Consider the following 27,510-nt stretch of genomic DNA (forward strand, 5'->3'; position numbering starts at 1 on the left):
AAGTTAATGGGAAAGGAAAGAAACGAAAGAGGAAATACAAATGGGTGAAATGAAAGGGAAGATATACAAAAAGATGAAAGATTTAACAAACAAAGATAAAAATGAGAATGAGAAATGCTGAAAGTTGTCATCTGAAGAGGGATGGATAATTTTGTGATGGCTCAAAATGCCATCAGAGAGTGGATTGATGGAGCAAGGGCTCATAGAAAAGAGACTTGCTCGAAAGCAATCCACTCCTTTAACTAATTAATAAGTTATTAAAAATGTTTTCTGTAAAACTAATGCGCACCACTTGAACACGCGGGTTAGTGAGGCTGGCTTATGTCTTTACTAACGTGAATAACATGAACAAAGGACTTAAACCGCTTTAAACTGGAAATCTTTACTGCACATGCGTCAACTACATCTACGTAGTATGACGAGCTATCGCTTGGAGGGAAATTCTTGTGCATGAGCAGAAGGCACTAAAATGTTGTCTTGAAGGTTCGCGTGCATGGCATCTGCTTAGCTGAAACAAAAACAAGCTATTCTACTAACGCTAATGCTGGAAAAGTATTAAAAAGTAAAGGGGAATAGAGTACAGGTGGGTGGTATACAGTGCGACCACTTTATTTGTGAAATTATTATTTGTCTTTATGACTTTATCACTAGTGCGCATTTGGGCCTCTCATGTATAACTGAATGTAGCTGAGTCACGTGAAGACTGCGCATGTCCACTGAAAAGTTAACCCGGATTGATGACTTGGATGTTGAACGGAAGCCAAGGACACAAGCGATATACTCTGGGAACGGATGGTGAAATGTTCATCGATGTGGACTTACATTCAGAATGTTAATAAAATGTTGCAAGAGAAACATGAATGCGTATGGGAACTAAAATTATGAATACAAATTAAGGGGATGGGTTTGCGAACAATGGTAGAGCTGAATTTAATGACATGTAAGCATGGTGTGATGGAGCTTCCCCCCTTGCCTGACCAATCATTTTTCGTATTTTTACGATATTGAAACTTTAGTCGGTGGAACATGAAGAATGAAAGGTATAATTAAGATAGCTTTAGTTAGTTAGTTAGCAGAGCTCGGGATGCTGTCTGTGTAGCGGGAGATGCTGATGCTGGGAGAGATGCTGTGAGATGCCGATAAAGAGCCGAATGCAGAACCTGAAGCAGAACTTTCTAACCTCATTTAATTGGGTTAGATCAGAAGATCGCGAAAGGAATCTCGAGAAGGAAGAAAGTGTCAGAGAGGGGTGCGGCGCAATCATTGGTATTCTAGAGAGATCAACTATCCTGTCCTGAATCCTGTGCTGAAGTCTTTGTTGCCTAACCTATCCCGGGGGACCCTTACCAACTCCTTTGCCAGGGGGTTGGTCTTTCACACCATTCTTGGTAACTATAATTTTACGTTATTTGCAGAAGTATTAATCATTGTATGAGTCTGAACTATGTGTTTGATGTTTAATAAATTGAATTTTCTCTCCTATGGATGATGGTGACAGTACTGTACTTTTGAAGTGGTTCACATGCACTTAATTTAGATAACATTTTAAAACTTTCCTGAGTCTGTAGTTATTTAATCCAAAGTATAGAAAAGTTATAGTTATGTTAATTATCACCATCAACTAGTTCAACTAATGGTCCATCGTCCAGAGGAAAGAACTTTTTTATCTGTGAAAGGGTTAGTCAGAGATAAGCATAAGTATTGAATAACTAATCCTAACTATTGTGGAAAATATAAAACTTTGACAAATCCAGCGGTTTACTCAATTGTGTGTTATCTGTTGTTGGTACGCCGCTGGATCACTGGTACCACTGTCACTGCTCCATTCATGAAATAACATGCATACATGTCACTAACAATTAGCTGTGGTGTTGTGGTGGTTTATTTTGTTAAAAACATACAACTCCTGAGCAGTGGCATAAGGCAAAATGATGCGCCCCCTTGCAGAATGTGATGAGGGACCCCAGCGTATCCCAAATTGCACATATAGTCTTGGGCTCAATGGGGGACATCTGAACAGTTGGGGCCCTCCTTAAACTGCTGGGGCCAGCTTGGGAAATCAGAGTGGCTTTCCAGGGTATTTAACTATTTCCTATTCCATGCCATTGCACACATTCTGCAATGGCATGGCTGAGAGGGTGAGGGCCCCCCCTCCAAAACCAGGAACCCTGAGGGCTGTGGGTGCCTCCGCTACACCTCTGCTACTGAGCCATAGCAGGGTCACAAAGCATGATTCAAAAACCCCAGTTCTGTCCTGATGCTCTAAAATGAATTCCTGGCTCAACTTTAGAGCTCCTAACATTTATCTCATAAGCTTTGCCATCAGAACGTCTTTTGTTCTCCTACAAACAAATCACGGTGCAAGGCAGATTTCTTCCTGCATCCAGGAAAGGGAATGAGACAGCTGAGGAAGTCACTTAATTTAGCATATTTGTGTGTACAGTGCCACATTAGGATTCTGGACAAAGGTTTCTTGTGTTTTAATGACACCTTCAGCAAATAAACAGGCATACCAGTGAGCTGGGCAGTGATAGCTGTGAAAGTGGACACATAACCATACACATCAACATGTTGGAATAGAAGATGTACCAAAGAAGTCATGGAAATGTTTTTTCTCCATTAATTAGCATTGAACTAGAGATTGTTGTCAAAGTGGAGAAGGAAAAACTAAAGGCACTTTTGCTTAAAAATGATAGACTCAACAAAACTGGTAGGGTTTTTCTGTCTGTGTTTGGGAATAGAAAGACAGCCTCCCCTCCCACGTCCTTCACACAGAAACACACGCACACACTCACCCACTAGCATACATATCAGTGGACACATATGCAAACACAAATATGCACGTAGTTTGGCACCTTGTTAAGAGTATGAAGCGCTATATCACTACAATACAATATACAGAATATGACACTGCTGTTAGTTCTGCTTAGTGCTGGTACCAGGCCATAATTTGTATTTACCAAAGTTGACATTGCTGTCCCTCCCCCTTCCGATGCAAGCAGTGGCCTTGCATGCCTCTATCCACAAACTCTTGATGCTGCCCTCTGAAAAATACTGAAAGTTGTATTTTCATTGAGTTCACTAACACCATACGCCAATCCCGTAAACCCTGTTGTTCTGCAAACCTATAAAGACATAAGAGCATGTGTTTCTATGCTAAAATAAGCTGTTGGAATGAGCAAACATTTTTTGCTAAGACTGAGGGTGGAAGATTCCTTCTTTAAAGAGAAGTCATGTAAGGGGGTTAGAAACACAGTCACTGCAGCACTACAAGAAATCTTTTGTTTCCTCGCTAATTGACTCACTTCCCAAGACCTGCTTTCCTCTTTTAACAGTTGTAAGAAGTTGGCCTGGCATATGCTGGTCACTAGTTAAAGTGGCCACCTTGCACCAGTCCAATTCGACTCTTATGGTAGATAGGTTTAAGACAACCATTTAAAGAAAGCTATCCTAGTGGTAGCTGTGGAGAGCAGCCTTCAGGCTAAGTCTCAGAGGAATGTAAAGCAGCTTGTTTTACCTTATAATCTCTTGAATTACCAAATGAAAGGACACCACACAGGTATATATATAAAATATATATGTATTTATTTCTAGACACACTCTACTAATCTCTTTATGAGAGTAGAAGTCAGGAACATATGCACAAATCAATTTTTCACAACAAATTAAGCACTTATATGGCTGGGGGCCTAGGGGCGTACCAGACCATATACTACAAAAGAGGTTTAGGAATGTCGCGTGCAAGGGGACAAGGCCTAGGGCCTTTAGAATCGCTGGGGCCTCACTAATCCACCCAAGGCAGGTAAGTAAAGGACCCATGGGAGACGCATGCAGTGTGAGAACACAGCCGCGGATCCCAATAGACTTCAATGGAGCAAGTCGCGGTTGGAATTTTAAAGTTTATGGGTACTTCTGGAGAGTCTACAAGCAAGTCACTTACAGGGTAAGTAGTTCGAGAGCCAACACACACAGGAGCACCGGAGTGCACGAGTTACCTCATCCAGGAAAGCCGGGTGCATAGGTGTCTTTTGGTGTCGGGTCGCGGCAACGTTTTCAATGAGAGCCAAAGAAGATTTGCTACTTGCGAGGACAGGAGAAGTGTCTGGTGGAATCCAAGGCTGGATTCTGAAGAAAGAAGACCTGAAAGCAGAGGAGACAGTGTTCAAAGTCACTTGCCAGTGACCCGGGGCCAGGAAGCTGGATGCCCGCAGAAGTCGGGTGATTTCAGTTTGCAATTGCAAGGGTTCCCTATCTTATACTAAAGGAAAGGGTGGGACTAGCTCTATGACCACTCCTATGGGAGGGTCAGGGGAGTGGGTGGTTACACCCACTTCCCTTTGTCCAGTTTCACGCCAGAGCAGGGGCTGGTAGCCCCTGAACCGGTTTGAGCTGGCATATGCACAGAGGAGCCTACTGCTCCCCCAGTGCAGGACTTCAAAGCACTCTAGGAGTGCACCCACCGAGCCCCAATACACTAAATCCTGTCTGGAAGGTGGTTAGACCTCCCTGTGACAGGATGCGTATTGTTGGGCCTCCTCCACTGCAAGTTTCGGTCAGCAGCAGGAGGGCAGCCCAGTGTCTGTGCTGGTGGCATCCATTTTGTGATGCCAGGGCTCTTTCAGGATTCTACCGTGTTTCCACAGTAGGTACATGTCTATCCCACTAGAAGGGTGGGATCATTCTCCCACACCTGTTACTGGTGTGGGGGTATGATTCCAAGGCGTTTGACACTAAACACGACATGTTTTGATGCAGCTATTCCAAAGTTAGCATTTACCGCTAGGTTATAATGCACTTAAGAGTATATGGTTTAACCGCATCCACAAACAGCCACAGAGAATAGACTCTGAGGGCTGCAGAAGGGCCCTGCTCAGGCAGAGGCACCCCCTCACATGTAAACCAAACACTCTGCCCTCAGGATTGATAGGGCCTGCCTTAGGGGTGACTGATAGGTTTATATGTGTGTGTAAGGTGAGATATAGGGAACCTATACCTCAGTGAGGAGTGCTAACACTACCTCACCCAGGCTGCAGTAGCAGGCCTGTGGTGTCAGATTTAGTCTGCTTCCCAGGGGTGGCATAATACATGCTTCAGCCCCTGGTAGGCCTGTGAAGTACCTATGCCTATGGTACCTAAGGTACCATATACTAGGGGCTCATAAGGTACCACAGTATCCAATCACTAGTGCATCTAATATGCACTCCAAGTTGTTTAGAGAGAAAAGAGAGGCTGGGGCCCTGATTAGCAGGGTCCCAGCCAGACTATAGCCAGAAACCAGTGTCTACATCAGAAAATAAGTGCAGGTCCTACTCTCCTACAACAGTGTTGAGGCCACGGTCATGGGATCACAGAAGACAGAACCTCGGTCTCCCTTCTCAGGTGCAGGGTGGGACTGTGACAGAAAATAGGCTCGAAAACCAAAATAAATGTGGCTTCATTAGCAAATCAGATAGAAAATACTATATTTATAAATCAGATTCGTTTTGAGCTTGCAGAGACAGGCTGTTTTGCAAGATATGGGAGATGCATGCATTTGTTTTTTTTGTTTTGTTTTTTTTGTCCTCATCTCACCATATAGCACCTGCAATAAAGAGCAGTAAGCCATCCTTTGGACCTGAACTCCCCCAGGCCTCTGCATTTTGCATTAGCTATAGGCCTGCCCAGGCCAACTTCTTTGTGAAGCTAGGTGTAATCATAGGACCTGGGGGCACTAGATCAATCTCAAGTCTCTACCCCAAATTACGAGAGGTGACCAAATGCTGAGTTCCGTACCATCCAAGTGCCCAAGATCTAATCGGGCCGCACTGAATGAGGTACTCAACCATTTCTCGTAAAGTGGGGGTAATGGATCCTTCCAGAGCTTATAAATCTCCCTTCTGGCGATAAGAATTAAATACATAATCAAGCCTTTTTGAGTTACTAACATCCAGTTCAACAAATCATTATTAATGCCAAAAATTACTAGAGAGAGGTTCAAATTGATCTTAACTTTGAAGATGGTATTAAGTGCACATTCCACTTTCTGCCAGAAGGCCCTTATCTCCCACAATCGAAAAAAATATGCAAATCATCAGCCGGGGAGAATTCACATCTTGGGCATTTTGAGGGTGCAAGGGGAGCGAACATAGCTATTTTCTTGGGAGTGCATAATAATCTGTTAATAACATAAAAATGGTTCTTTTTTAATGAAGCTGGTTTAACACACTTATATAATGTAAGGAGCGAAGGTTCATATAGCTCTATAGCAGCATTGTCCAGAGCTGACAGATTCCAAACCGTCTGTTGTGGGGGAAGCTCAGCCACATCAATTTCCAGAGGCCTTTTATACCAAAGATCCTGCCTCATTTTTTATAAGATTTGTATTTTGAAGAAGGAGCTCTATTTCCCAATTTCCACCTATATGTTCTCTCTCTGCGGTGAACCAGGAGACCAATTGGAGATATTTAAACTTTGAGAATGAGCTACCTATCCAGGACCTTAACACCTCCCATGGATGGACACCTTCTATGGAGATGAGATCAGTCTAGATCATAATACCGGCTTCTTTTAAAGGCTTCGCAACGCTGTCCTCCAAACAAGCGGGCAAACCGGGGGAATCCCAAATAGGAGCAAACTCTGAATAATAACAGATCCCCCACATTCCCCTGATTTTATACCACCCATTCAGGGCTGTTTTTAATACCTTCAAGCGGACCTTTTTAAAAAACCTTGGGGCTCCGAACTTATATAAAAAACCCTCTCCTCCACCTTCGAAAATAGCCATTTCCTTCAAAATCATCCCCCAGTTGGAATCCCCCGGGGAGATAAGTAGCGCCCGGACATTTTTAAATTGAAACGAAAGGGAATACCATAGCAGGTCCGGAAGAGCAAGGCCACCCTTCAGAAGTTTTCGTCTTAACTTCTTCCAGGAGAGCCCTGTAGTTTTATTGGACCAGATGAAACTGCCCATCTTGCCTTGGATTTTACTAATGTCTCTACTTAAAAAACCAAGGGGGATGGTGCTAAATAAGTAGGTTAATTTTGGCAAAATTACCATTTTTACCAAGTTAACCCTTCCGTATATAGTTAAGGGTAAGTTCTTGCATCTTAGAAATAAATGATCAATCTCTATAGACACCTTCATCAGATTAATCTTCGGAATATCATCTAGATTGTTTACTATAGTAATCCCGAGGTATCTAAATTCCTTACTTATAGAGCCAGTCCAGTTATCGATGTTCCAGCACATCACCTCCATTTTGGAGTAGTTGGCAAGATAGCCTGAAAATACGCCAAATTCCACCAAGAGTATTTCTACTCTAGGGAGTGCCTCGCTGGGGTTATTAGTATATATCAACAAGTCGTCCGCATAGAGGGCTACCTTGCTACTATATAGATTAACACTAAAGGGAGTGATTGAATCGTCCAATCTAATGGCTTGGGCCAAAGGCTCTATATACAGATCGAATAGCAGGGGCGAGATGGGACAGCCATGCCTTGTCCCCCTAGTTATTGCGAAGCTAGATGTTAATAGGCCATTTAACAGAATTGTAGCAGAGGCACCCTGGTAGCAGTTGGTCAGAGTCTGAATAAAGATTAAACCCAAACCCATCGTTCTCAGAAGTTCCCATAGAGACGCGCGAGCGCGCAAAACAAGATGGCCGCCGTGTAGAGAGCTCCGGCGCTTTTTCGCCCGTTTTTCGTTATTAAACGACGAATCCTGTCAGTTTTGCGGCGCAAATGAGGTCGCTTGCCTTCTTAACATCCTACCTGTAGATTGCTGTGATTTTCTTGGGATTTGGACGGTGTTAGAGGCGTTTTTCGGTGTCCAGCCTCTGCTTCCAGCTCTGCCTTCAGGTATTCCCAGCTTTGTCTGTCAGGGGGCGGAGCAAGCCTTCAGGAAAGGGCCTGGCTTGTGCCTAGCCACTCCCATAGCCTGTTATAGCTGCTGCACCAGCTCTAATAAGGATTTTCTCACTGCTGCAGTATATTTTCTTTCATTTTCTTGCTTTGTGGCTGTTATTTTTGCAATTTTGTTATTTTATTTTAATTATTATTATTCTACTTTCGATACTAAATCAACATGGATAATAAAAATATTCATCCTAAAAGGAAGCAGCAGGTTTCACCTCCGCCAATTAAATCAAAGGCGGTAGAGTCAGCAGAACCTTCATTATCCTTAATTTTTTAGGAAAATCTATGATTTTTTTTTTTTTTTAACTTATTTTTATTGCCATTTTCATATTTCATACATTGTACATCATTCATATTCTTCAGGTGAGCGTATCCGATCATACATCCTGTAATGGTGTTTAACAACTGTACTGATTGATGATTCGTCACCAGGAAGCATAAATAATGCATACAGTTATCCTGACGTTTAGATCCTGCGATCTCGGGTTCCATATATGGCAAAGGAACTGGGGTTTAACATAGGCATAAACTAGGGAATGGATATGGAGGAATATGTCCAATTACGCTGGCGAGGGAATGTAGCGTCGTGATGGTGAGGCACCGCTGATACTTATGTTTGCCTATCCTAGTCGGTGCGACCGAGAAGTGCAATAGTGTGCCTGAAGCTAAGGCTTGTCAAGAGCTCGCGTGGAATGAAAATCTATGATAATGTAATTAAAATACAAGATAATAAGGCTAAGCTTGAGACTTTCACTCCACTTGTAGCGAAAATATCTCCTTTGTTTACCCGACTTCTAGAGATGGAAAATCGTAACAGACAATACAATTTACGCATTTTTAATTTACCAGAGGCTGTGGAGGGTGGCAACTGTAGATTGTATTTGGAAAATTTGATTCCTGGGCTTCTACAAATTAAATTTCCAGAAAAATTTGAGATTAACAAGGCCCATAGAATTCCTTCACATCGCAATCCTCCACATACCAAACCTCGTCAAATGATTTTCAAAGTCCTCAAGCATCATCATTTGGTTTTGATTCGAAAGGCAGCACGAAAGATTCCTTCCTTGATGATCAATGGGAATAACATTTTTATTCATCAAGACTTTGCCAAGGAAACAGTCTCAATTCGCAAGGAATTTTCTGCGCTTCGGCCTCAACTGCGAAGTCTTGGGTTCAAATATGGTCTTTTTGACCCTTCAACAATGCGTATCTGGAAAGACAATCTTTCAAAATCTTTTCAGCGTCCTGATGACTTGCGTCAGTTTTTGGATCAACGTTCACAGCATTCCATGGATACTCATGACTCTAATACTTGATTATAGCTAATTTACGTATTTTCTGACAGGTTAATGGGTCATTACTACATTGGGCTCCAACGGCACGGTCATACTTGTTAAGCGTATGTGCGTTTCATCTTTGATATTTTTGTACCCTGTTTGTCGTTCTCTCCTTTTTAAAATTTTTTCATCTCCTTTTACTAGTTCTGGAGCTACTATTTTCTCTTATTATTGTTCTCCTTCTTTTCTTTTTCTCCTCTTTTTGATCTTTTTTTTATTCTTTCTCTCTTCATTATGGCTGATATCCACAATATTAAAGTTGTTTCACTAAATGTTAAAGGTTTACGTCATCCAGTTAAGCGTACAAAAATCTTAGATTATTTAGGTAGTTGTAAGGCAGACATTTGTTTTCTTCAAGAGACTCATATAGATGAGAAAATCTTAAATTATATGAAGAAGAAATGGGTAGATACTATTGTTTCATCACCTGCTATTGGTAAAAAAAAATGGGGTGGCTATTTTTGTTGCAAAAAAATTGCATTGCCAAGTCTTAAGCAAAATTTCGGATGCAGATGGAAGATATATTATAGCTAAAATTAAAATTCATGATTCAGTCATATTTTTACTCAATGTTTATGGTCCTACTGCGGATGACCCTCTTTTTTGGTCTAATATTACCACTGAGGTTCTAAAGTTGGGTAAAGTTCCTTTAATTGTTGGAGGTGACTTTAATGTTATTGCTGACCCATTATTGGATAGAATATCTAGTACTAAATTTCGCCCTCCTAAGGTTTTTCATGCTTTTAAATCATTTATTCATACCACCAAGTTAGTTGACATTTGGCGTTTGCACTTTCCTACAGAAAAATGTTTTACATTTTTCTCTAATCCACATAATTCGCATTCTAGAATTGATTATTTTTTAATCTCCTCACAACTAGTCCAATCTGTTACGACTCCTAAGATTGGTAATATTGACATCTCAGATCATGCCTTTATTTCTTTTGTTCTGAACTTAACTTCAACTTTCACAAACCAAACTAGATGGCGTATGAATACTGGAATTGTTCTTAATGAACATAATAAGCCTAAAATCTTAAATGCCATTCAAGACTATTTTTTACTCAATCCTGAAGGATCCACTTCTATGGTCAATAGATGGGACGCCTTTAAAGCTTACATTAGGGGCGTAACTATTTCAATTATGGCCTATGAAAATAAAACATTCAACGCACGTATCAGATGTTTGGAAAAACAAATTGCGAAATTTGAAAGGCTTTTTATTTCATCAAATGATTCTCAATTTAAAGTCAAGCTACAAAAACTTCGATATGAATTTAACTCAATCCTTAGTACAAGAGCTGGCATCCAAATTTCGAATTCTAAGGCTAAATTCCGTTTTAATGCCAACAGATCTGGGAAACTTTTAGCTAATTACTTACGTATAAAAAAAGATAGAACGCAAATTACCTCAATTCATGGCCCTAATGGTAAAATTGCAATATCTCATAACGATATTGTTATGGAATTTTGGGATTTTTACTCTACTTTATATAATAAGCCTGATCCTCATGATCCCTCCCTACTGGACTCTTTTTTAAATACATGTGATTTGCCCAAAATTTCACACTCGGATAGGCTTGGGCTAGATTTACCCATTACTACAGATGAAATATTAGCTGCTATTAAATCCATTAAAAAAAATAAATCCCCTGGCCCAGATGGTATCCCAGCTGAGTTTTATAAAGAGTTCCAGTCCCAACTTTCGCCTTATTTATTTCAACTTTTTACTTTTTTTGGTTCTTCAGGAACGATCTCAGGTTCTTTTACTGATGCTTTAATTATTGTACTTCCTAAGCCAGATAAAGACCCCACTCTTGTTTCAAATTACCGCCCTATTGCTTTAATTAATCAAGATTGTAAATTGTATGCTAAAATATTTGCTTCTAGACTGGCCCCTATATTGGATTCTATTATACATCTTGATCAATCCGGTTTTATGAAGAATAGATATTCTACAAATAACACAAGAACCTTATTACACGTTATTGAACAGAGTTCCACTTTAAGTTCCCCCGCAGGAATTTTGGCTTTGGATGCAGAGAAAGCTTTCGACAAAATCCATTGGCAATTTTTATTTCAAACCTTATTATCATTTAATTTTGGTACTTCGTTTATACGCATGATTTCTGCTCTGTATTATGCCCCTACTGCTCGTTTATTTATCAATGGTCAAGTATCTAGTCAGTTTTCTCTTTTTAGAGGCACAAGACAAGGTTGTCCCCTCTCTCGACTTTTATTTCTCATTGGAATTGAACCTTTCCTTATTCATATAAGAAAATGTGTTAATATTAAAGGTATTAAGATTAAGGAGATTAATATCAAAACCTTAGCCTATGCAGATGATGTGTTGTTATTTATTAGTGAGCCTATATCCTCAATGCCTGCCTTATTAGAAATTATTTCAAAATACTCCATGGTTTCTGGCTATAAACTTAATATTAATAAAACTGAATTCTTCCCTTTAAACATTTTTTGTACTCCAGATATGTTACCCATGGCTGATATTATGTGGCAAAAAGATAAATTAAAATATCTTGGGATTCTATTTGCGTCCTCCATAAAAGCAACATTAACATTAAATAGTAACTTTATTCTGAATTATATCAAAGATAAAACGTCTAAATGGTCTTCACTTCATCTCTCTTGGTGAGGTAGAATGGACTCCATTAAAATGACTATTGCTCCTAAAAAATGTTATACACTTGCTATGATTCCTATTCAATTTCCATTACAATTCTATAAAGACATTGATAGACTTCTCTCCAAATTTCTCTGGAACAATAAATCAACTCGTATTGGTTATAAAAAAATTAAAAATACCCAAATGCAATGCTGGATTTGGCTTGCCTGACTTTTTTCTATATCACAAGGCATTTATACTGAAACAAAGTTCCATATGGTTTCCTCCTTCCTCTTTAAATAACCAACCTACATGGCTTCATATAGAGCAGTCTCTGGTGGATCCTTTTCCATTGACCACCTTGCTAACAATGTCTAATAGGTCAACATATGTGCAAAAATCGGTTATTATTAAATCTACTAAACTCATTTTTAATGACCTGGATTAAATTTTTTTGACCCCTATGTTTCATACTGAAGATATATCATTATGGCATAGTAATGTTATTAAATTGAATAGAAATGTTAATTTTTGGAATGCTTGGATTAAAGCTGGTATCTTTTATCTTAAAGATATCTATTTCGACAATGTTTTTATTTCTTTTGAAGCTTTACAAATGAAATTTAGTTTACCTCAATCTGATTTTATTAAATATGAGTCTTTATGTAATTCAATTTTAGACTCCTTCCCTGTTGGTATTCCGTTTAATGTTAAAGCAGATTTAGCATTATATATTCGAACTATCTCTACGTCATCACATACTGTCTCTGTTGGACCTACGTCCTAGGGGTAGCTTGGCTCAGGTCAACAGGCTTACATCTCCACTTGGCCTCTCATGCTTGCATCCTACCCAGCTCGCAATCTAGCGCAGCACCACTCAAAAAGGACACTACACCGATTACGTGTAAGGTTTACTATAAGACTTTATCTCATTTCTTTCTTATCAAAACCGGGTTTTCAATTTGACATTACAACCTGAACCATTTCATTTCATTTTCATTTGAACGTTCCTCTATATCTTGAGGCAAAACCGGACCTTACAGTACAAGATAAACTCTTCATCCAATGTTTTTAAAACTTAACACACTGTTACATTTCAGAATAGCATTTCCAAGTATTATTTGACAACATTCGACATGGAATATTACTTCAAACTTGGCACATCACTAACACTCTCCATGTGGGCTATGCATAGCACCTGGACTCTGGAAGGATGTCTAACCCCCTTGTAACCCTGCTCGGTAACCACTCCCCTTTTTACACTCAGGGTAATCTGTAAACTAAAAAGGAAGGGTTAACTGGCTGCCCTAGATATATACCACTTATCGGGACATGGGTAGTACCGTTGACAATCCAGGGATTACTTCCATCCAGGTAGCTATTAGGGAGTTTGTACACTGAATCTACACCACCCCCGTGACAAATATGTGTCCCACCTTTCACCTCACTCTAGTCACGCACATGGGGGCGCTATACTGCCAATAACTATAACAGGCTTTGATGGTCTTCCCCTTCTTAAAGCCTTGGCAAAGTTCCCCAGCGCACAGTTACTCTCCCTTCTCCCGCGCTGTATTCCCCTGCTTACTGTTCATCCGATGTCCTTCTCTGGCAGCTCGCGAGGTTGCGCGATGTTCTCCTTCGTTGGTGTCACGGAGCCGTAAGGGGGGAATCACAGGGGAAATCCTCTTACCGCAATTGGAATGCAAAATTCACCTCCACGGGGCCACCTCCCACCAGGGTTTCCCCTCCCCTGCCTCTTTCCTATTTTGACGGGAACCTTCGTCCTCGGAGGGCACTCCCCCTCCTCTGAGGCAGAACCTCCTCCTCGCCTCCGGTCACCTGACTGGAAGTCTACGTAGTCGGCCAGCCCACCACTCCTGCGGCTCCAGACCCGGAACAGCGCGTCTGGTGGAGGCGCGGCCTCCGCTCTTGCACAATCAGCAGGCGGCGCTCCGGCCCCTACACATGTGACTCGGGCAGCGGCTTCACGGCTGCCCCGCCTGCACTTCCTGCCAGAGGGTTTCCACCGCACCACTGTCGCGATGTTCTACCGCCGCCACACGCCTGGGGCCGATCCCTCTCCTCAGGCCACTCGCTGTCGGCAGCTACGGCCGAAGACCAGCAGGTAATTCCTTGTCCGGGCAATAGGGGGGACAGCCAGGAGTTGAAGGCAGCACTCGGGAAGGGAGGGGAGATGGAAGTAACACGGTGCCGAACCTCTCACGCTCCAGGTCTGAAGCTGACAGGACCCTCAGGGCATGGGCACACACATCTTTCCCAGTAACGGTAACGGTGACAATCCCAGGCGACAGCGGAGCTGCCAGTCGCTAGCCCCCAGCAATGGCCCTCTCTCAGAACCCAGAGGTCAGGGGTACACTCCCCCTCGAGGCCTCACCAAATACGAGGGTCTCAAGTCACTGGTGGCACTCAGGGACTGGTCATCAGGTTGGGGGTGATGTCACTGGCGAGGGGAATCCGTGCAGACCCTAAGACCTGTCAATCCCTGACCAGTGCAGCCACCTCCCCACTCAGGTGCCTTACTCCTGGCTAACCGGCCGCTCAGCTCTACTCTAAAATGGCCGCCCTCCTGTCACCTCTATTTATCACCTTGGGCCTGACTTGCCAGAGGGGTCCAGAAGGTTCCGGAACCTCTCATGGCAGTCATGGTCCAGGTGCTGAGGTGACAGTTGGAGCCACCATTTTGTGAACCTCACCTCCCTATCTAGTTTCCTCAGTGGAGCACCTTGCGCCTCTCCCTCAGGTAGTGAGGGTGAAGCGCCCAGAACCTCTACATCAGCACCCAAAAAGTTGGTAGTGGACAGAAAAAATGAGAAGGGGAAAGGACAAAAATAATAAAATGAGGAGGGAACTGCCAAAGGGCTGAAAGGTCTAACACGCGTCCCCCCCAGCTGAAAGTGGGGAGAGCTACCCAACCCCTTGGGAGTCCTCTTCACTAAGGCGGAAATACCTGGATAGACCGTCAGCATTGGCGTGGTCCACTCCTGGGCGATGTTCCACCCTAAAGTCCATTCCCTGTAGGGAAATGGACCACCTCAAGAGCTTGGGATTCTCGCCCCTCATTTGCATCAGTGTCAGGATCTGAGATACAAGGTTGAGAACCACTCACCTTGTACGCCGGATACAGCGGGAGCGATGCTGATACTCCCCTCCCCCTATGTGGTGTTGCCCGCCTAACCCTGAATGATACGTCTAGCGTGACACACCACCTAAAGGGGGAGAAGGAATGGAAGGGAACCCCGGAAAGGGGACAGGTAAGACTTCCGGGGGGGTGAGGTGATCTTCCGAAAGGAACCGTGATCTCGGGTAACCCTGGAAAGAAAGAACAGAGTGAGCTACGGAAATCAGGATTGGACCATAGCACAGGAGAGATTTACAGAGAGCCCCAAGATTGAGACCGTACTCACAAGTCCAGCGGGATGACCTCGAAATGATGCTGTGGGTTATGCCGCTCTCCAAGCCTTTCACGCGGCTTCAAGCGCATACGGAAGAAGAAACCTTGGTCGCTCTCCGAGCCTTTCAATCGGCTCCAAGCGGGACGGAAGGAGTGTTCTGCAAGACGCAGGTAGTTCCTGTCGCACCGTGCAGAATCCGATAATCGGGAAAGGTGCACCGGAAGGAAGCCACAAAGAATAACGGGAGCGGTACCACAACCCTTGGAGGGCGAACGTGGCGTCCGGATAAGGCGTCCCTGCGTTCGTGCCCGGAAGGATTGGGATGTGGTAGCGCCGAGGTCAGAACGGGAGTGAAGGGTCGGGTAGAAGTCGGGAGACTTGCGGGTTGTAGCTCAGGTGAAGCCCCGGTAGGCGGGGCGCGAGAACTCCGTAGAGGACTCTCTGGAGGGCAGGCAGATGTAAGCGTCTTCGGCGAGTTGGAATTGTACTTCGCGTCGGGGCTCCTCGTCCCCCGTGGTGGTTATCTGCCGCAGGTAGTTGCACAGCTTGGAATAGTTCTCGGCACGTCGGGAGAACGCTAGCAGCGTTCTGGGCTCGTTGGGATTCGAGTTCTGATTGACAAGCACCGGAGCGAAGGAAGGCGGGGCCTATATAGGTCCCGAGGGCGTGCCTACCGCTCCGCATGCTGGGAGATGTAGTCCCTCGCCCCGCGCTCGCTTCCCTCGCGCCGCGCTGAAGGCTCGAGTCGTGACAGAACCCCCCTTTCGCGCCCGGCGTCTCGACGGGCCTCCAGGTGTGGAAGGGTGGGTTGCGTGAAATCTCATCAGTAGATCAGGGCAGTGCAAATTAGCTACGGGTTCCCACGATCTCTCCTCTGGTCCGTATCCTTTCCAGTCAATAAGGTAGAGGAGTCTCCCCCTCACCCGTTTCACGTCTAGAATCCTCTTTACCTCATATTCCTCCCCCTCGTCTACCAAGAGAGGCAGGGGTTTTTGATGGAGTCTGGTATGAGGGAGGCACGGTTTCAACAGCGATACGTGGAATACAGGGTGGATTTTCCACGACGCGGGGAGGCCTAGCTTCATGGCTACTGGATTTATCACTTTCTCTATGGCATACGGCCCTACGTATCGTGGCTGCAGACGGGTGTTGCCCTTGAACCTTAGGTACTTAGTGTTAAGCCACACCCTGTCCCCCACCCCATACGCTGGCTCAGGAGATCTTCGTTTGTCCGCGTACTGTTTGTCATGCTTCTGAGCGGCTGCTAATCTTGCCTTGGCTGCCTGGAGAACGGAACGCAGGTGTGAGTGATGTTCCTGTATGGTGGGATGTAGTGTTTGCACTGGCCATTCGAAGGGTAGCATGTTAGGGTGGTGACCTGATAGACAATAGAAAGGCGAGCACCCCAACGAGGAATGCTCGGCGTTGTTATATGCGAACTCCGCTAGCCACAGCAGTCTGCCCCACTCCCCCTCATGTGAGATCGTGAAGCAGCGGAGGTATTGTTCTAAGGTTTGATTTAACCTCTCCGTTTTTCCGTCTGTCTGGGGGTGATAGCTTGTGGACAGGCGTGCGTCAATGCTCATCGCCACGCACAAGGCCTTCCAGAAGCGAGAGGTGAATTGCGTCCCTCGGTCCGTGATGAGAACAGCCGGTATTCCGTGTAACCGCACAATCTGTTGCAGAAAAATGAGGGCCAGCTCGGAGGACGAAGGCAGTTTGTCAAGGGCCAGAAAGTGTCCCATTTTAGTAAGGTGGTCTTCCGAAAGGAACCGTGATCTCGGGTAACCCTGGAAAGAAAGAACAGAGTGAGCTACGGAAATCAGGATTGGACCATAGCACAGGAGAGATTTACAGAGAGCCCCAAGATTGAGACCGTACTCACAAGTCCAGCGGGATGACCTCGAAATGATGCTGTGGGTTATGCCGCTCTCCAAGCCTTTCACGCGGCTTCAAGCGCATACGGAAGAAGAAACCTTGGTCGCTCTCCGAGCCTTTCAATCGGCTCCAAGCGGGACGGAAGGAGTGTTCTGCAAGACGCAGGTAGTTCCTGTCGCACCGTGCAGAATCCGATAATCGGGAAAGGTGCACCGGAAGGAAGCCACAAAGAATAACGGGAGCGGTACCACAACCCTTGGAGGGCGAACGCGGCGTCCGGATAAGGCGTCCCTGCGTTCGTGCCCGGAAGGATTGGGATGTGGTAGCGCCGAGGTCAGAACGGGAGTGAAGGGTCGGGTAGAAGTCGGGAGACTTGCGGGTTGTAGCTCAGGTGAAGCCCCGGTAGGCGGGGCGCGAGAACTCCGTAGAGGACTCTCTGGAGGGCAGGCAGATGTAAGCGTCTTCGGCGAGTTGGAATTGTACTTCGCGTCGGGGCTCCTCGTCCCCCGTGGTGGTTATCTGCCGCAGGTAGTTGCACAGCTTGGAATAGTTCTCGGCACGGCGGGAGAACGCTAGCAGCGTTCTGGGCTCGTTGGGATTCGAGTTCTGATTGACAAGCACCGGAGCGAAGGAAGGCGGGGCCTATATAGGTCCCGAGGGCGTGCCTACCGCTCCGCATGCTGGGAGATGTAGTCCCTCGCCCCGCGCTCGCTTCCCTCGCGCCGCGCTGAAGGCTCGAGTCGTGACAATCAGCCACCTGAGGGGGCGGTGGTCGATCTGAACCAGGAAGTGCGAGCCAAACAGGTATGGCCGCAGCTTCTTCAGGGCCCACACCACCGCAAAAGCCTCCCTCTCAATTGCACTCCACCTCTGTTCCCGGGGGAGTAGTCTCCTAGACAGGAAAACCACCGGTTGGTCTAGACCCTCGTCATTAAGTTGCGACAGCACTGCCCCGATACCATGCTCCGACGCATCCGTTTGGACGATGATCTCTTTGGAGAAGTCAGGGGCCCTGAGAACAGGGGCCGCACACATTGCCTTTTTTCAAGGTGTCAAAGGCTTGGTGACACCCCTCGGTCCAGATTACCCGTCGAGGGTGCTTTTTAGAAGTGAGCTCAGTCAAGGGGGCCACGATAGTACCGTATCCCTTGACGAAGCGTCGGTAGTATCCAGTGAGGCCCAAGAAGGCTCGGACCTCCGTCTGAGTTTTGGGGGGTTCCCAGGCCATGATGGTTTCGATCTTGGCCTGGAGGGGTTGCACCTTGCCCCGACCCACCAAGTGACCGAGGTACACTACCGACCCCTGCCCGATCTGGCACTTACTGGCCTTGATCGTCAGGCCCGCCTGCTGCAAAGCCTGAAGGACAGCCTGAAGGTGACACAAATGGTCCTCCCAGCTGCGGCTGAAGACAGCGATGTCATCCAGGTACGCAACCGAAAAGGCCTCCATCCCAGAGAGGACCTGGTTCACCAACCGCTGGAAGGTGGCAGGGGCGCTCTTGAGCCCAAAGGGCATCACACAGAACTGGTAGTGACCCTCAGGTGTGGAGAAGGCTGACCTTTCCTTCGCTCCATCTGTCAGGGAGATCTGCCAGTACCCAGATGTAAGGTCAAAGGTACTGAGATATTGGGCAGCTCCCAACCGGTCAATGAGCTCATCCGCTCTCGGAATAGGATGAGCATCTGTCTTTGTCACAGAGTTCAGTCCCCTGTAATCCACACAGAACCGGAGTTCTGGGGTAGTGCCCGGCGGGGCAGCTTTGGGCACCAGTACCACCGGACTGGACCAGGGACTACTTGAAGGCTCAATCACTCCCAGCTCTAGCATCTTGGTAACCTCTCCATGGATACTAGCCTTCACCTTATCCGACAGTCGGTAGGACTTCACAGGTGGGCTGTCCCCTGTGTCCACATCATGGGTACACAGATGAGTCCTTCCCGGGATAAGGGAGAACAAGGAAGCAAACTGCTCTAAAACTTGGCGGCAGTCTCTCCGCTGTTCAGGAGTTAGGGATGGTGAGAGGATCACCCCCTCCACCGACCCATCCTTCTCTTGGGACGCAAAAAGATCAGGAAGAGGTTCACTGTCCTCTTCCTCTGACCCATCAGTCACCATCATTAGAGTGACCTCGGGTCTCTCTTGGTGAGGCTTGAGGCGGTTGATATGGAGCACCCGATGGGGCTGCCTGGGGGTCTTAAGATCCACCACATAGGTGACCTTGCCCTTCTTCTCAACCACCTCAAAGGAGCCTGACCAGCGATCCTGGAGGGCGCTAAGCTCTCCAGGTTCCATCACCCACACCTTCTGGCCAGGCTGCAGCTCCACCGGGTGAGCGTTTCGGTCATACCATTCCTTCATGACCGTTTGGCTGGCTTCTAGGTTTTCAGAAGCGTGCTTCCACAACCTAGCCATTTGGCTACGAAAGGCCAGCATGTAGCTCACCACATCCGGGGGAAGTTTTCTGGGAGTCTTTACCCATCCATCCTTCACCAGGCTGAGGGGTCCACGCACAGGGTGCCCGTACAACAGCTCGAAGGGGCTGAAGCCCACTCCCTTCTGTGGTACCTCCCTGTAAGAAAACAGCAAACAAGGTAGGAGGACGTCCCATTTCCTCCGCAGGCTCTCGGGCAGACTCCTGATCATGCCCTTTAAGGTTTTGTTAAACCACTCCACTAGACCATTGGTCTGGGGGTGATAAGGAGTGGAGAACCATTAAGTGACTCCACACTCTTTCCACATAGCCCGCATATAGGCCGACATGAAGTTGGTACCTCTGTCCGACACCACTTCCTTGGGGAATCCCATCCGGGTGAAAATTCCCATAAGGGCCCGTGCCACTGCAGGTGCAGTAATGGTCCTCAGAGGGATAGCCTCGGGGTACCGAGTGGCATGATCCACCAGAACCAGGATAAACCTGTGACCGGCAGACGTTGGTGGATCCAATGGCCCAACAATGTCGATGCCCACCCTTTCAAAGGGGGTGCCAACGACCGGCAGTGGTTCCAGGGGAGCCTTCAGCTTCACCCCTGTTTTCCCACTAGCTTGGCAGGTTACACACGTCCTACAAAAAGTATCAGACGTAATCCTCATCTGAGGCCAGTAGAAATGAGGGACAAGTCGAGCAAAGGTCTTGTCTTGTCCCAAGTGTCCTGCCAAGGGTATTTCATGAGCCAATCCCAATAGGAAGGCTCGGTTACGCTGGGGAACCACCAAGGCCCGGGATGAACCATGTACCGGGACCTTGGGTTCGCTATAAAGGAGTCCATCTTCCCAGTATATGTGGAAGTTCCCCGAATCGTTACCCGCTGCCTGGGCTTCGGCCTGCCGCCGTAAACCCTCAAGGGTAGGGCACTCCTTCTGGGCCCGACAAAACTCTTCCCTAGTAGGTCCTCCCTCCACCTGCCAGTCGACAGGGGTAGGTAAGTCCTCCAGGGAAGCTACATCCCCCTCCGTAGACTCCGGGACCACACCAGTCGCCCCATCCACCTTCGGAGGTTCCGATGCCGGGGCAGGCTTCCCCCGTCCCCGTTTACCCTTTCCGGCAGCTGGTTGGGCCTTTGTCTCAGGCTCCAACCTCTGTGAACCCCCTCTTCGGGCAGTCACGGACCGGGTGTTGGCACACGTCTACTCAGGGGTCCCCAACATTCCCATGTGGGCCCTGAACTCGACCTCCTTCCACGCCGAGTGTTCAAGGTCATTTCCCAACAGGCAGTCGGCCGGCATGGCAGGGCTTATCGCAACTCGTAGAGGACCCGCAACCCCTCCCCACTCAAAGGGAATCTGGGCCACCGGATAGTGACCCTCTGGGTTTTCAGCCATCACAACCGGGTGGACTACATTAGGAACCACCTGCTCTGGGGAAACCAGCTGACTCCTTACCATAGTCATGTTGGCTCCTGTGTCCCTCAGAGCCTCCACCCTCTGGGCATTGATGGTGACCCATTGCCTGTACTTAGTAGTATTCGAGGGCACCTGGGTCTTAGGAACCATCTCACAATCCCCTAAGGACACTAAGGTTAACCCTGCCCACTCACCTCCCTTATCTAGGGGCAACTCCTCCCCAAGCACTAAACTCGCCACCCCAGGGGTCTTTCCTCCTATGGGAGGGTGTGGTCTCTTGGGACACTTGACATCCCCCTTATAGTGCCCAACTTCGCCACACTCATAACAGCGGACAACCCTAGGCTGCTGACCACGGTCAGGATAAGGGGGTTTGTGGGGGCCAACCTTAGGAGGGAACCCTACTCCTTTCCCTTGTGAACTCTTTTGGGGGCCTTTAGAGAACTCCTTCTTTTTGTCTCCCCCCTCTTTCTTCTGGGGGGCGCCCTGTCCAGCCCCTTGGAAATTCCCTCCAGCCCCTTTTGAGGATACCCGGGTACTCGCCCAGATATCCGCCTCCTCTGCAAGCTTCCTAGGATTAGTTAGCTTGCTGTCCACCAGGTGCTGACGCAGCTCCGGAAAACTTTTCTCGAGGAGGTGCTCCTTTAAAATCAGATTATACAGTCCCTCATAGTCCTTTACCTCACTGCCCTGCACCCAGCCCTCTAAGGCCTTCTTGGCATAGTCCAAGAAGTCTACCCAATTCTGGGTGGCCAACTTTTGACTGCCCCGAAACCTCTGCCTGAATTTTTCAGGGGTCAACCCAAATTTCCTAACTAGGGCGACCTTTATGATGGGGTAGTTGGTCTGATCGTTCTGTTCCAACGCTAACAAGGCATCCCTCCCCACCGGAGGCATATACCTATATAGGCCACCCCCCCTCTGAGCTTCGGGGACCCCATGGGCTCTTAAGGAGACCTCATAGGCAGCCAGCCATTTAACAATGTCATCCCCGACACCATAGCTGGCGACTACATCTTTTGGCAGGTAAGGCCTGGACTCCCTGGGGATTTCTCTAGGTACGCTGCCACCAATGGGACTGCTGGGGGTTCCCAACTGTAGGGCTTTGAGTTCCAATTCCTTTAAATGGAGCTCATGGAGGAACCTCCTCTCCTCCCTCTCTTTCTCCAAACGGGCCAGTTCCATTTTAAACTGCCTCTCCTCCCTCCTGTCAACTAAGTCAGCTGATGACAGGCTTCCCCCCGAGGCACTACTACCTGCCCTTGAAGGAGCACTAGGACCTGCATCCATGTGTCCACTCTCAGGGGGGAAAAGTAATTCTGGTTCCTCTGTGGTGTCCAGTTCTGGTCCCTCCTCCCGTTTCCCGCTAGGGTGGGCCATGACCCAGGCTCTCAAGCTAGTTTGGAGTTCGGTTTTCTTCGCCCCTTGCTTGAAAAACACCTCCCTCTCCTGGCAGAATGCTTTTAGTTGTGTTACGGTATATTCCTCCAGCCTACCCAACTCAAACTCCATCCTACCAGTTGGGACCCAATCCTGCAGAACAGGAGCTTACAAAAGGAAACCTCTCCTTTAACCCCTTCAGTGCCCATGACGAGCTGGACTCGTCATGGGCCGCGGTGGCGCTGTGCCCATGACGAGTCCAGCTCGTCATAGACCCCGCCCGCTAATGCAACGGCCGGCACTGGGCGGGGAAAGGGGCGGGCACTGAAGGGGTTAAGAGGAAATACACCACCAGACAGAATAATCTTAAAAACAAAATTCCAATTAGGGAGGCAATCTGGAGAAAACTCCAGTAAAAACAATCAAGTGTAGGTTGTGGCGCGCGCAAAACTGCTACTAAGCGGATGCAAGCACTGATTAAGGATCCCACCGCTGAGCACCAACTTGTTGGACCTACGTCCTAGGGGTAGCTTGGCTCAGGTCAACAGGCTTACATCTCCACTTGGCCTCTCATGCTTGCATCCTACCCAGCTCGCAATCTAGCGCAGCACCACTCAAAAAGGACACTACACCGATTACGTGTAAGGTTTACTATAAGACTTTATCTAATTTCTTTCTTATCAAAACTGGGTTTTCAATTTGACATTACAACCTGAACCATTTTATTTCATTTTCATTTGAACGTTCCTCTATATCTTGAGGCAAAACCGGACCTTACAGTACAAGATAAACTCTTCATCCAATGTTTTTAAACTTAACACACTGTTACATTTCAGAATAGCATTTCCAAGTATTATTTGACAACATTCGACATGGAATATTACTTCAAACTTGGCACATCACTAACACTCTCCATGTGGGCTATGCATAGCACCTGGACTCTGGAAGGATGTCTAACCCCCTTGTAACCCTGCTCGGTAACCACTTCCCTTTTTACACTCAGGGTAATCTGTAAACTAAAAAGGAAGGGTTAACTGGCTGCCCTGGATATATACCACTTATCGGGACCTGGGTAGTACCGTTGACAATCCAGGGATTACTTCCATCCAGGTAGCTATTAGGGAGTTTGTACACTGAATCTACACCACCCCCGTGACAAATATGTGTCCCACCTTTCACCTCACTCTAGTCACGCACATGGGGGCGCTATACTGCCAATAACTATAACAGGCGTTGATGGTCTTCCCCTTCTTAAAGCCTTGGCAAAGTTCCCCAGCGCACAGTTACTCTCCCTTCTCCCGCGCTGTATTCCCCTGCTTACTGTTCATCCGATGTCCTTCTCTGGCAGCTCGCGAGGTTGCGCGATGTTCTCCTTCGTTGGTGTCACGGAGCCGTAAGGGGGGGAATCACAGGGAAAATCCTCTTACCGCAATTGGAATGCAAAATTCACCTCCACGGGGCCACCTCCCACCAGGGTTTCCCCTCCCCAGGCTCTTTCCTATTTTGACGGGAACCTTCGTCCTTCGTCGTCGGAGGGCACTCCCCCTCCTCTGAGGCAGAACCTCCTCCTCGCCTCCGGTCACCTGACTGGAAGGCTACGTAGTCGGCCAGCCCACCACTCCTGCGGCTCCAGACCCGGAACAGCGCGTCTGGTGGAGGCGCGGCCTCCGCTCTTGCACAATCAGCGGGCGGCGCTCCGGCCCCTACACATGTGACTCGGGCAGCGGCTTCACGGCTGCCCCGCCTGCACTTCCTGCCAGAGGGTTTCCACCGCACCACTGTCGCGATGTTCTACCGCCGCCACACGCCTGGGGCCGATCCCTCTCCTCAGGCCACTCGCTGTCGGCAGCTACGGCCGAAGACCAGCAGGTAATTCCTTGTCCGGGCAATAGGGGGGACAGCCAGGAGTTGAAGGCAGCACTCGGGAAGGGAGGGGAGATGGAAGTAACACGGTGCCGAACCTCTCACGCTCCAGGTCTGAAGCTGACAGGACCCTCAGGGCATGGGCACACACATCTTTCCCAGTAACGGTAACGGTGACAATCCCAGGCGACAGCGGAGCTGCCAGTCGCTAGCCCCCAGCAATGGCCCTCTCTCAGAACCCAGAGGTCAGGGGTACACTCCCCCTCGAGGCCTCACCAAATACGAGGGTCTCAAGTCACTGGCGGCACTCAGGGACTGGTCATCAGGTTGGGGGTGATGTCACTGGCGAGGGGAATCCGTGCAGACCCTAAGACCTGTCAATCCCTGACCAGTGCAGCCACCTCCCCACTCAGGTGCCTTACTCCTGGCTAACCGGCCGCTCAGCTCTACTCTAAAATGTCCGCCCTCCTGTCACCTCTATTTATTACCTTGGGCCTGACTTGCCAGAGGGGTCCAGAATGTTCCGGAACCTCTCATGGCAGTCATGGTCCAGGTGCTGAAGTGACAGTTGGAGCCACCATTTTGTGAACCTCACCTCCCTATCTAGTTTCCTCAGTGGAGCACCTTGTGCCTCTCCCTCAGGTAGTGAGGGTGAAGCGCCCAGAACCTCTACATCAGCACCCAAAAAGTTGGTAGTGGACAGAAAAAATGAGAAGGGGGAAAGGACAAAAATAATAAAATGAGGAGGGAACTGCCAAAGGGCTGAAAGGTCTAACAGTCTCTATTTTATATAAAAAATTATCTAATTCTATAGGAAACAATTTAAATATTATTTCAACATTTTGGAATGCTGAGCTTTCACTTTCTTTGTCCAACTTAATAGTATTTCAGGCTGGCTGCCTGTTTCACTTCACTTCACCAAACCAATTCTTATATTTTATTTAATTGTTTATGGACCCCAGTACGTTTATTTCGTGCTAAACTGATGCAAGACGACATTTGTTGGCATTGTAATTTACTTCCTGGATCATTACGACATATGCTTTTTGAATGTCTATTAATTTTTAAATTTTGGTCTGATGTTTGGGATATTATTCAACAAATATTTCATATTCATGATGTTATTTCTTACAAAATATTAATATGCAAATCTGTTGGTCTTTTGCATAACTTAACTGAATTAGAAGGTAAACTGTTTAATTTCCTACTGTCAGCTGCTTTAAAGTCCATTACATTTTGCTGGAAGGATATTTCGTCTTTATCAGTTCATGCTTGGTGGTCTTGGGTCATTTTTACAAGAAGAGGTGCTCAATTATCCCTGAAATGTATCAATCATAACTCTAATTTGTTTCACTCTTTTTGGTTACCTATAGATGTATACTTATCTTTATAATTGTATATTTATACTTGATCCACCGTTTTACAGTCATTCTACTTAAAGCCTTATATGATGAACGTAGCTCTTTTTTATAAGTTGACATTGCAATTTTTCATGGCTCCCTCCCTTCCCTCCTTTTTAGTTTATCTTCCCTCCATTAATTGATTATTTTTACTTCTTTACCTATTGTAATTTAGAGCTGCTTTTGGAAATTTTGTATTTTATATAGGTATTTTCGCTTATGGTAAATTTTTTCTGTATTGTCTGTATTTGTTCATTATTAAGAAAAATTTAATAAAACATTTTGAACTCAAAAAAAAAAAAAAAGAAGTTCCCACAGAAAGATCCAACAAACGCGGTCAAAGGCCTTAGCCGCGTCAAATGCTGCGACGGCCAAGGGCTCTGCCCTTGCTACTGCTAGATCAATGCTGCCAATTAACTGCTGAGTCTGCTCCTGGATAAATCTGCCAGGGGTAAAGCCCTTTTGATCCCCATTTATCAAATAGGGAACTACCTTGACCAATCTCCCTGCCAATATACTCATAAAGATCTTATAATAAGCATTTAGCAGGGAGATTGGTCTATATGAATCAGCTTTACGGGGATCCTTCCCTGGTTTTAAAACCAGAACAATCGTAGCTTCCTTCCAGGAGTTGGGAACTCTACCTCCTGGACTATATATAGAATTAAATAGTTCACACATCCCTGGGACTAACTCGTTCTGAAGCATTTTATATACTTCACCCGGGAGGGCATCGGTCCCTGCAGCTTTATTGTTCTTAACCTTGCTAATATATAATTCTATTTCTGACTCTGTTATATGGGCATCTAGAGAGAGTCGGCTGCTTTCAGTTAAGACAGGTAGTTTTTTAAGCTGCAACCACTTTTGGATATTCTCTGAGTTTGGTATAGACTCCTCTCTATATAGATCTGAAAACAGGGAAACAAGACATCTCTGCATGTCCCCCCATTTCCCTGAGCTCCCACCACTCTCATCTATTATTAATTCACTGATGTTATTTTTAGCTCGGTCTGCCCTTGCCTTCCAGGCTAAAATAGCCCCTGCCTTTTTGCCATATTCAAAGTGTTGCATGTTTTGGACCGACCACTGTGCCTTCATTTTTGTCTCTAATTTTTCTCTACAAACCTGCCGTAGGAAGTCAAGATCTTTATGGACTTGTGTCATTTTTTCGTTAGAATACTGGGGATTATTTGTCCTTTCGTCCTCCAATTTGCTTATGTTATTTTCCAAGTTTTTTTTTTTTTTTTTTTTTTGAAAACCTTTATTGATAGTTCAATAAGAACAAGTATGGGCCTACAACCCCCCGGGGCCGGCCGCTAAGCAATCAGAGCAATAACGACAAGTATAAACACAGGCAGCACTTCAGGGAGCAACATCGTACTACTAATACTGTGAACAGCGTAAGTAGGGCACCAGGAGAAAAAGGTTTTCATTTTATGATGAAACAAGGCAGAAGGATCAGGTGACAAGCAATTTTAAAACAACGATCGCGGATATGCAGAGTAATGGACGTTAGCGATTTACAGCAATCTATTCGGTCAATGGCGCCAACACAAGAACATCAGGATGGAGAAAAACACAGTCTACAGCTGCGCCCACAGTCCCCTGCCAGAACTCCCCAAGAACACCCCGGAAGTTGTGAACACATGGAACGGCAACGAGGCATAGCAAAAGGAGGTGTATCACGCTGATCCCAGAAAAAGAAAGACAAAAAGAATCAGAGAAGAAAAAGGAGGCCATGGAAAAAGATGAAGAAATACAGAGTCCCCTCCCCCAACCCCCCACCCTGCACCTCTGCAGATGAGTACGGCCCCCCCCCCAGCAGTGTGCCTGTCGCCCTGGAATCAGACCCGAAATGTAGGAGAATAGGGAAAAAGAAGTA

At 46.6% G+C, this 27,510-nt stretch overlaps 1 protein-coding gene across 1 annotated transcript in view; it reads right to left on the reverse strand.

The window, feature by feature from the left end:
- The window catches only part of RBM44 (RNA binding motif protein 44), a 2,201,010-nt gene that overhangs the window by 2,097,527 nt on the left and 75,973 nt on the right, over positions 1-27,510 (reverse strand). The gene's annotated exons all lie outside the window — the stretch shown is intronic.

The sequence above is a fragment of the Triturus cristatus genome, chromosome 3_1 (genome assembly GCF_964204655.1).
Source record: "Triturus cristatus chromosome 3_1, aTriCri1.1, whole genome shotgun sequence".
Lineage (NCBI taxonomy): Eukaryota > Metazoa > Chordata > Amphibia > Caudata > Salamandridae > Triturus > Triturus cristatus.